The following is an 11,673-nucleotide window of genomic DNA, read 5'->3' as shown; positions in this document are numbered from 1 at the left end:
GCATGCTGGCGGTTCTGGCTTCTCAATCAGGATCCCAGCGCTTCTGATGCATAACGTGGATGTGGTATGGCTCTCGGTGCTTGGTTTTTCTTTGACAGATGTTTTTTCACGAGAACTCATTGCTTTGTTGTGCTGCTGCAGGGATCTTGGTTGCATGGCGACGAGGATGGTGGAGCAAGATAATAGCAATGTTCAGGGGTGCCATCAGTGGCATGCATGCGTTCAATCCACTCCTCAGTCGCTAGATCTTCACTTGAAACACATTTCGGCCGTCGCAACCTTCTACAGGAAGTTTCCTGTAGAACACAGAGCTTCCTGTAGAAATTTTGCACTTTCCTGTAGAAGATCCGCGTCTTCCTGTAGGAAGACTGTCTGTTCCTGTAGAAAACTGTATCTTCCTGTAGAAGATCCAAATCATGATAAAAATTGCACATACCTTGAAAAGCATTGTTATTCTTGGAGGAGGTGTTGATGACATCCTTTGATAGCATGATGAAGGCCCCTGGCTTGGAGTGGAGAGGCTTCTTCTCCTCCATAGAACATCTGCATGCAAAACTTTTATTGTGCTTATTGTTTTGTTCTCTCTTTTTTTTTTTTTGAAAAGATAGCAGGGGCGCCCCAAAGAGGTTTTCACCCTTGCTACCTGCCCTGAGCGCCTCAAAGAGGTTTTCACTCAAGGATCTTTTTTTTTTTTTTTTTTTAACTTTCTTCTTCTTCTTTTTTTGAAAGACAATAGGAGCGCCTCAATGAGGTTTTCACCCCTACTGCCTGCCTTGGGCGCCTCAGAGAGGTTTTCACCCAAGGATCTTTATTTTTTCTCTCTTTTCTCTTTTTTTTTTTTTTTTTTTTTTTTTTTTTGCTTTTTTCTCTTCAGGGTATGCCCAAAGTGGAGGCAGAACCCTTCTCTATGACCAAAACAGATTTCTCCATAGTGCTGATAAACTCTTGTCTTGAGAGAGGTCTTCTGTAGATCTTCAATCGGTGCCCATTGACAAGCATGGGAATGGCTTCCTCATCAATGGTTCGAATGAGGACAGCTCCATTGTCATGGCACTGTTCCACTACATATGGTCCTAGCCATCTGGTTCTCAACTTCCCCTTGAAATCTTTGAATCTGGAGTCATACAACAAAGCCCAATCTCCCGGCTGGAACTGCTTGTCATGGAGATGTTGATCATGCCACACCTTTCTCTGAAGTTGAACCACTTCTGAGTGAAGGAGGGCCTGCATGCGGTGCTCATCCAGTCCATTCAGCTGCAATAACCTTTCTTGCTGTGCATGGCTGAGATCTAGGTCCAGCTGAGCTGCCATCCTCAAAGTGTTATACTCAAACTCAATGGACAACAAAGCTTTCTTCCCATAGACCAGCTCGTAAGGTGTGAAGCCGGTGGTGGTCTTCCAGGTGGTGTTGTAAGCCCATGTGGCCTCAACCAGGCGATCTGCCGAGTCCTTTCTGCTGCTGCTCACCACTTTGGTCAAGATCCCTTCTAATGCTTTATTGGTGACTTCCACCTGCCCATTTGCTTGAGGGTGATAGGGGGTGGAAGTCCTGTGCTTGATCTTGTGATGAGCTAGAAGATCTTCAATCAAGTTGGATGTGAACTGGCTCCCCTGATCGGTCACCAGCTCTCTTGGGTAGCCAAACTTGTAGAAGATGTTCTCTCTTAAGAACTCGACCACCTTCTCTTCTGTTGCTGCTTTGATTGCTTTAGTATCTGCCCACTTTGTCAAGTAGTCAGTACACACAATGATGTAGGACCTCTGCCTCGAAGAGGGATTGATTGGACCCACAAAGTCCATGCCCCACTTCTCAAATGGCTCAAGAGTCACTCGAGGTTGGAGAGGCATCTCATCCCTTTGGGTTGGTTTCCCCATCCTTTGGCATTGGTCACACTGGCTGACATATCTTCTGACATCTTGATGAAGTGTGGGCCAATAGTAGCCCGCTTACAGGATCTTTAAGGCAGTTCTCTTTGCTGCAAAATGTCCTCCACAAGGCCCATCATGACAGGTGAGGAGGATGTTAAAGACTTCCTCTTCCCTTACACAACGCCTTAAGATCTGATCAGGGCCAAGCTTGAACAGGTTGCCCCCGATCCAAGTGAATGAGGCACTTTTTCTGATGATTTTGCTCTTCTCTTTTGAAGAGAGGTGCGGAGGGAACTGAGCTGAAACAAGGTAGTTCGCTATATCAGCAAACCATGGAGAGAGTACTGAGATAGCAAACAGATGCTCATCAGGCATCTGGTCATCCACCGTCCCATCTTCACCTGCAGACAAATCCAATCTAGATAAAAAGTCAGCAACAACATTCTCTCTACCTGGTTTATCAACAATGGTTAGATCAAACTGCTGCAATAAAAGTAACCATCTAATAATACGAGCATTCACATCTGGTTTATTCATCAAATATCTAATAGCAGCATGGTCAGTATGTACAAATGTTTGATACCCGGTAATGTAATGACGGAACTTGTTTAGTGCGTGGACTACAGCTAAGAACTCTTTCTCGGTTACAGTGTAATTCAGCTCTGCTTTGGACAAGTTTTTGCTGACAAAGTAAATGGCATATGGAAGTTTTTCCTCAACTTGTCCTAAAGCTGCACCTACGGCTTTGTTCGAGGCATCAGTGTGGATGTGGGAAGGTAGGGCCCAGTTTGGACCTCTCAAGATTGGTGCTAACACCAACTTGTCCTTTAACTCATTCAAACTCTTCTGACAATCGTCAGTCCACTTAAACTCCACATCTTTTGCCAACAGGCCAAACAATGGCGAGGCGAGCTTGCTGAAGTCCTTAATGAATCTCCTGTAGTATCCCGCTAATCCCAAAAAACTCCTAACATCCCTTACCTTTTGCGGAGGTGGAACCTTCTTGATTAGAGCAATTTTGTTAGGATCCACCTGTAATCCTTGGCTAGAGATGGTATGGCCTAGCACGGTCCCTTCAGTCATCAGGAATTCACATTTTTCGGGACTGAGGGACAGGTTCATCTCAATGCATTTGGTTAGGACTTTCCCCAGATTGGACAATGCTTCCTGGAAGTTGGCCCCATAAGGAGTAAAGTCATCCATATAGATTTCCACTGCATCATGGACCAGCTCCGAGAAGATGCTTAGGACAGCTCTCTGGAAAGTAGCAGGAGCATTGCATAGCCCAAAGGGAAGGACTCGGTAGGCAAAGGTACCCCAAGGGCAAGTGAAGGTGGTCTTATCTTGGTCTTCCGGGCTGATTTGGATTTGACTGTACCCGCTAAACCCATCCAGGAAAGAAAAGAACTTCTTTCCTGCCAGTCCATCCAACACTTGATCTATGAAAGGTAGAGGGAAATGGTCTTTCTTGGTAGCTTTGTTCAGCTCACGGTAATCTAGACAGATCCTCCACTTCCCATTCTTCTTGGGAACCAACACTAGAGGGGACACCCATTCACTATCTGAGATGGGGTAGATGAATCCGGCATCCAACAGTTTTTGCAATTCTTCCTTGACAATGTCTTTAAGGGCTGGATTCATTCTCCTCTGAGGTTGCCTAACCGGTTTACAGTCCTCTTTGATGTATATATGATGAGTACAGACCGAGGGATGGACTCCTTTCATCTCCTTAGAGCTCCAAGCAAAAGCATCTAGGTGGCTGGCCAACAGGTTGCACAGCTCCTTTTCCTGAGAAGGAGATAGGGAGGAGCTGATTTTCAATGCTCTCTCAGGGCCGAACTCCACACTCTTAAATCTGGGAGTGACAGGGTTGGTTGTACTAAGATCCACTAAGGTGCTAGCTTGGGCATCCTCCACCAATTTTTCTAAAGGTAGTGCACTGGTAGGTGGGTTTTGGATCAAGTTCTCGATCAAATCATCCTCGGTTGGGGGATTTCTTCTATTGGTTTCTATGGTACACAGAGGTGCTGAATACACCTCGTCTTCTTCTCCTTCTTCCAACCAGAGTGGTAAGTCATGCTCCAAAGAGGGTTGGGCAGGAGGGTATAGGACAAGTTGCTTGGACATAGGACCATTTTTGATGGTCATATTTCCGGCACGACAATTGATATAGGCATCTGCAGTGGCTAACCAAGGCCTTCCCAAAATGAGGGGATATCCAGTAAGCTTTGCCTTTGGTTGCAGAACGAGGAAGTCTGCAGGATACTCCCAAGAGTCAATAGAGACCAAGACATCCTCCACAATCCCTTCGGGAGTCACAGTGGAGCGATCTGCTAATTGCAGTACTGTCGAGGTCTTCCTCAAGGAACCTTGAAGATTGAGCTTGAGCATGGTATCCCTGGTCATTACATTAATGGCAGCCCCCAGATCAATCAGGGTGTGGGGTATGATGGTGCCATTGATGTGGACATCTACTACAGGACTTCCAGGATCTAAGTACTTTGGGCAGATGACTTGTCCTAGCATAAGGTCAGACAGTTGTCCTATGACATTGATAGTTGAAGCATCTTTCTTCCGTCTGCCTGGATGTTTGAAACACTTCTCCTTAACCAGCTTGTTATAGATTGGCACATCCTTGATGGCTTGGAGAAGGGGTATCTTCACACACAACTGCTTGAGCTCTCCCAGAAGCTCATCTTCTTCCGGGTTGGGTTGTGTGGTGGCTGTAAGTCTCTCAGGAAAGGGTGGAATAGGCTTTGGTTCACTTTCCTGATGGTCTTCCTCATCCTCTGGGGGAGGAGGTTGGCGATCTGGAAGAGTCTTTCCAGATCTAAGATTGATCTCCTGGATCTCCACAGCATAGGTAGGGCATGAGGTCTCCCCAGTATATACATGCTGAGCCTGTCTATTGTTGGGGTTCGGGTTCGGTTGAGCAGGCATTTGAGGTTGCCTTGGAGGAGCAGGAGGTAATGGTTGTGGCTGAACTGGAGGTGGAGGCAGAATGGCGGGAGGAGTGTTGTACTGGGGCCTCCACCCCGACTGAGGTGCACTCCACTGAGGCTGTGACTGGGCATGTGAGTGATATGAGTGAGTAGTGGGTTGAGTAGGATACTAAGGTGGATAAGACCATGGAGGAGGCATGGACCAAGAAGGATGAGCAGGGGGACCCCAGGAAGGCATAGGAGTCGATTGGTTGGGGTTGTAATAGGTTTGTGGTGCCCCTTGCATTCCCTGCTGATAGGGTCTAGATCATTGTGGTCTCCTTTGGTTGATGAAGTAGAGAGGTTCAGTGGGGGCTTCAGTCCCTTGGTACATGGCTTTAAACCCAGGTAAGGTGGGACACTGATTGGTAGGATGGTCCTCCTCACAAACAAAACACACGTCAACCGAATGCAATGGGCATTCGTTCTTAGGATGTCTTCTTGTGCACCTAGGGCAGAAGACAGCCAGGGCTCTCTCAGCTTCTTCTTTCTTCTGCTGGATCCTGAATGTGTCCAGCTGCATGGCAATGGTCTGTCTCACCTCACTCTTAAGATCTTCTAATTGGTTTGTAAACTCATGTTTGGAGAAAGGGACACCAGTGGAGAGGAGATTTCCTCTACCTCGTTTCCTAGCTGCCCTAGAATGATTTCTAAACACAGTTTTGATGTCCTCATAAGGCAGTTGGTAAATGTCCCCCCCCAGCTAACATGTGAAGGGTATCTAAGAGATCTTCAGGTACTCCTCGGAGCAGAACCAACTTAAGGGATTCAGGGTCAAGTGTGCACCTGGCCCGCTTGTAACTAAGTTGGAACCTTTCCTCATAATCCTCTAAAGACTCATCGTTTCCCATGGTCATCCGAAAGATTTCCCCCTTCGTTTCCTTGGACCTACAATAATCCCGGTACTTGGTGTTGAAGGCTTGCTGCATCTGAGCCCATGTGGTGATACTATTCCCAGGCAAACCCATGAACCAGCGTAATGCTGCATCCTTGAGAGTGGAAGGGAAAAGTTTTAGCTTTTGTTCATCTTCAGTATAGTCATAGGTTCTACAGAGGACAGCAAACTCAAATAGGAAGGTATCAGGATCCTCAGTGGTCAGTCCATGGAAGTGAGGCAAAGCAGAGGGGCTAATGTTTTTCATTTTCATCTCTCCATTGGTCTCTCGGATGGGGAAAGCTCCTTCTATTCTCTCATCTTCTCTATTGTCAGCCATAGCTTCGGATGGAGTGGTCTCTAACTCTTCTTCTTCTATAGGATTTTGGTATGTCTCGGGATGTTCACCTATAGTTTCCTCTGGATCACTGTCGCCACCGAAGAGTGAAGAGTGACTAAGTGATGCGGTGGGGGTGTTAGGTAGGAATTTTCTTGATCTATCTCGGTTCCTACGAGGCATGAAATGGGAAAGACTTTTCTTTTTTTTTTTGATTGCTTTTGCTTTTTCTTTGGTACCTGCAAAACTGAAACAGAGTGATCTACAACTAACTATCTTGCTCAAATGAAATTGCAGAATTAGAAAGCTAATCTAGGAAAGCGAGAAATACTAGTCTATGAAAGCAGGAAATGCTAATCTATGAAAGCAGGAAATACTAAGCTATGAAAGCAGGAAATGCTAATCTATGAAAGCAGGAAATACTAAGCTACTTTTGCAGAATGGAAATGAAATAAACTACTGAGCAGAAGTAAGAGTACGAAAGTAGAAGAAAAGCAACAATTACTAATACTCTGACGCTTCCCTGGCAACGGTGCCAAAAAGATGGTGAGCTCCAGTATTGTAGCAATAATGCTACAACTCCTGGGGCTTCCTGTCTCTCATTTTATCAACCCGGTAGTTCGTACAAACTTGGAAGCGACGGTGCTGTATGCACAAGTACTAGCTCTTGTCGCAGCTGTCACTTGGTCAGCTGGCACAAGTCCGCTAGGGCTCAGGCCAACTTCTATAGGCTCACAGAAGAAGCTTTATCAATGATGGATGAAAGCTAGCTCAAAGGAGACTAATCTACTTGACAAAAATGAACTGAAAGCAAATCAAAGCATGTAAACCTAGGAAACCCTAATTTTAACTAGTCTGACCTCTATAATGCAAAGAATGTGAAGGAAACTTCTACCAATGCTGCTGTTACCTCTAATAAGTGAAAATGCATGGATCTAAGCTGCTTGCATCATAAAAGACATGTTTTTGTATTTTTCCTTTAAGTGTGTGGAATGATTGTGATTGTGTGCTAATTAGGGTTTGGTTGTGCAGATGGGATGGAGAAGGAAGGAGAACGTGGGACAGGTTGGGAAGGCTAGGAGAGGTCCTTAGGGATCCTTAGCATCCATCCACAGAGGTTCCTCACATTCAGGAGCTCAGCAACCGAGTGAGTGGCCTCCTACAGGATGTCTGCAGGGGATCCTACAGGATACTTAGAGGTTTCTACAGGATGTGCCTTTCTAGGTCATAGTACAAGTTTGTAATATGATTGTGTCTAGCACTATTATAGATGAAGGTGCATCTGTGAGTATCCCTTCCTCTACTACTTGGCAAGTGCTCGGTTCACCGCCACTTGTGCCTATTACCTAGAATCTATTGGCTTTTAACAGAGGAACCAGTCAACCATTAGGGATCCTTCCTTAGTTGCCTATTACTTTGGGAGGAAAAATCATTTATCTGAATGTGATGGATGTCACAGGCCCTTTGGATTACAATTTAATTTTTCGGCATGACTATGTTTATGACATGGGAGCTATTGTTTCAACACTCTTTCAAGTGATTTGTTCCCCGCATGAAGGAAGAATTGTCACTATTGACCAGCATTCATTTGTCAATCCAAATATGGCTTCCAATTAACCATCTTCACTAACTAGTCCTTTTGTACCAATGGTAACATCCATGCCATGGGTTAATTATGTGGCAACCCGTTCCATGCTACATCAACTCACGATCAATTCAGTGATGTTGTACATTATGTACTGGGGGCATTGGAACCATATCTCTCTAATGGATTCCTTGCTATGGATCCCTTCTAGAGCATTGTTCTCCCATCTTATAAGAACCTCTTGGAATTCATGACCTCTTAGGATTGTGAACAACGATACGAGGATAGTTCCTTGTCTTGTGTCAACCTCGTTAGAAAATGAAACAAGAAATATGAGGATAGTTCTTTTACTGTGTCAATGTCGTTAAAAATGAAACCAAGGATATGAGGATAGTTCCTTTTCTTGTGTCAACCTCGTTAAAAAATGAAGCCAAGGATATGACGATAGTTCCTTGTCTTGTGTCAACCTCATCAAAAAATGAAACCAAGGATATGAGGATAGTTCCTTGTCTTGTGTCAACCTCATTAAGAAATGAAACCAAGGATATGAGGATAGTTCCTGGTCTTATGTCAAGCTTGTTAAAAGATGAAACAAGGAATATGAGCATAGTTCCTTGTCTTGTGTCAAGCTTGTTAAAGAATGAAACAAGGAATACGAGGATAGTTCCTTGCCTTGTGTCAAGCTTGTTAAAGAATGAAACAAGGAATACGAGGATAGTTCCTTGTCTTGTGTCAACCGCGTTGAAAAATGAAACTAAAGGTATGAGGACAGTTCCTGGTCCTGTGTCAACCTCATTAAAAAATGAAACAAGGAATATGAGGATAGTTCTTTTACTGTTTTAACCTCATTAAAAAATGAAACAACTCCCATGAGGATAGTTCCTTGTCTTGTGTCAAGCTCGTTAAAAAATGAAACAAGGAATTAGAGCAGAGTTCCATGTCTTGTGTCAAGATCTTTAAAAAATGAAACAAGGAATCTGAGTAGAGTTCCTTGCCTTATGACAAGCTCATTAACGAATAAAACAAGGTCCCCTGGATCAAAGTTCCAAGTTAAGCCTTTGAGTAGATCTCGTAAAATCCCAGTCAAGTCTTTCACTTGATCTCGTATATGAACCTTCATTCCATCCACCTGATAGCCGCAAAGAGTCTACTTAGGTGAATGTAATGAAGCTTGTGGGGCATGAACCTAATGGTAAAGTTAAGCTTCCATGTAGACTATGTGAAGGGAATCACCCCATTCACCTTTGTCCCTATCTGGATGAAGCCAAAAAGGTGTTGGATAACCATCCTGTTTTACCGCATCGACTTCCATTTGGTTATAGGAGACTCCCCATTTCATCATGATGGGGGAATGTAAACTAATATCAAGCATAATTTTTCATTTCAAGCTTGTGTAAACATGAAACTGAATCCAAGCATAGTTCCCTATGGTTCAATCTTGTGTAAAAATGAACCCATATCAATTTTAACCCTTGTGATTGCCATTTTATCAGCCTCTTCCGTTAGATGAGCCTTGGTTTCTCTCCTTCCATTGTCACTATTTGCTTGGCCAATCATATTCTTTCACTTGGTTGTTTTACCCTTTTTGAGGAACAATTGCAATGAGTGGTCTTATTAGCCAGCGTCTTCACATTAATCAACATGTTTTGAAAAGTTCCAACATCACCGGAATGAGTTGCTATCCTAGACACCACTTGTTCCTCAAAGTGGATTGCTCTTTAAGCTCTTTTTAGACTCTCGAAATATGAAAATATTGTCGAGCACTTGTCCTTTTCAGCTCATTAACGGATTGGAAATGACATCTACTCAGTATAAGTTTAACCCTTTTTCGGGCTGAGATAGATTATCTATGAAAAATGAATTTGTTGACTGAACATGGTCAATAGGTTCTCTCTCATATTGTTTTACAATTTTTGGGCTTGAGAGACAAATCAACGAAAAATAAGTTGTGGAGTTTCTTTTTATCCTTTTCAAACTCTCTAAACATGAAAAGGACTGAGTTATCTTTGTCGTTAAACTCATTAAAACATCAAATAGCGACAAACTTGTCTGTCTAGACAAGACCGAGTTTCACCTTTGCTAGACTCGTTAAAACATCACATAGTGATGGATTCACCCGAAGGGTGGAATTATATGACAAGCATATGTTATCCTCCCCAAGATTGATAAAAAATAAAGAGGTACTGGTTAGCAATGACTGGGGAAAAATGGAAAAAGGGGAAAATCACTTTATGGTAGTAGGTCGTTCTTGAACATGACACTTTCACTTCATCTCCGTGACTATTTGGGTTGGGTTATCTACTTGACGGTTATCATATCTACGTTCTATCACACCATCCATCACTTTTGTTTTGGGTCAAAGCTACCAATTGATTCAGACTATTTGGGTTGGGTTATCAGCTTGATGGTTATCATACCATTGGTCTATCATACCATTCATCACTTTGTTTTGGGTCAATGCTACCAATTCATTTCAGTGTCGCCGACATGTTCAAGAGAAGTCATCCAGTTAAAATTCATCCTTTGCAATACTCATAAACCTTCATTTTCATGACTGCCATTCCTGTACCTTGTGTCGTCAGTCAAATTATTTCTCAAAAATCATTACACTTGTTTCGTGTTGTTGATGTGGGATACATCAAGGCCCTCCTGCGATGAGTTGCTTCTTGTCAACATCAGCTTATTATCCAAGAAGTTGACATAGAAACACCCTTACAGTACCTTGAGGCTTGCATAGATCAATGGCAGGTTTCTCGCTTCCGGCGATAGGTTGAAATCAATGGCCTTCGACTGAAATACTTTGTGTGGTGTTCGACATCAAATCATCCATTCATGCCATGCATAATGTACTACAGTAGCTTGAGGATCATTATCATTATCAATGATTTCTCTCACGTCTGTTAACAACCTACATCATTGGCTGGTATTCAGATGGTGTCTTCCCATGTTTGAATTCAGATCACATATTCGCATGATTAGACTTGTACTTGAGCAAATGATTGAACGAGATAGAAGACCCAAGATCTAGTTGCATCCATCTGGGCTACGATTTCAGGAGTACTATATCATATGTACAATGGCTTTACATTGACAGTCATTCCGATCGTGGGTCTATATTTGTAGATTATTGTTTACGTACATGTAATGAAAGTTTAAAAGATGAGCATGGGTATTCCTTCCCTCAACGATTCATGTAAAAATTGAAAATCATGATATGTGTATTGTAATTTATGCATGTCACCTTCCACTTTGATACCTCCTCATCACATCGTAAAGCATTTCATTTGACATTGGAATTTTTTCCAACTTCATGCTTTAGGGGGCGGCTGTTGTAGATCCATTTTGGCACATCAATCCCATCATCCATATCAGTGTTTTGAGGGCTCATGAAACCCTAATTTTAGTTGCTACATGCCCTAAAAAGTCACCCCTTTGAATGCCTCCTTCCCAGACAGTTTCATGACTTGAAGACATCTAGAAATGGCCTCTAGAGGGACGAGTGCAGGTAGGTCCATGTAAGGGTGTGCTGCAAAGTAGTTAAGTCCATGCCAGGGTGCTCTACATAGCACTTATGCTTCCTTTCACCTACGTTGGGCGAGTTTGAGAAAAAATCACATAGGGTTTGGGGAATATTCTTATCTTTTGGAGTCATCTAGAAGGTTCCCTCACTTATCAACTCCTATGAGCTCGAAAATGGATGATGAATGAGTTAATATGCATCCTATCCTCTCATCACTTCCTCCATGGAACTAATTCTAAGTATGGAAGGCCATTCAATGCCACCATTTATGACAAAACCTCCTTCATATCCCTATAAATTGACCACTCATCTAAGTGATTAGGGCCTGGATTATGTTGCATTGTAAGGAGATAATGTTGCTATGAGAATTGGCTTTGAAGCAAGTATTGTAATGCTACAAGTTTTTCATGCTTTTGATGTTATGTGGATGGGATCCAAGCTGGAGGAATGACTTTGAATAAGACACAATGGTTGTAATTCCTTCTTCTATTCAATAAAGTATTTGAA

Source organism: Pinus tabuliformis, chromosome Q, assembly GCF_031772625.1.
Source record: "Pinus tabuliformis cultivar Carrire ecotype Pingquan chromosome Q, CPIR1, whole genome shotgun sequence".
In the NCBI taxonomy this organism is placed as follows: domain Eukaryota; kingdom Viridiplantae; phylum Streptophyta; class Pinopsida; order Pinales; family Pinaceae; genus Pinus; species Pinus tabuliformis.
This window is presented reverse-complemented; position numbering follows the sequence as displayed.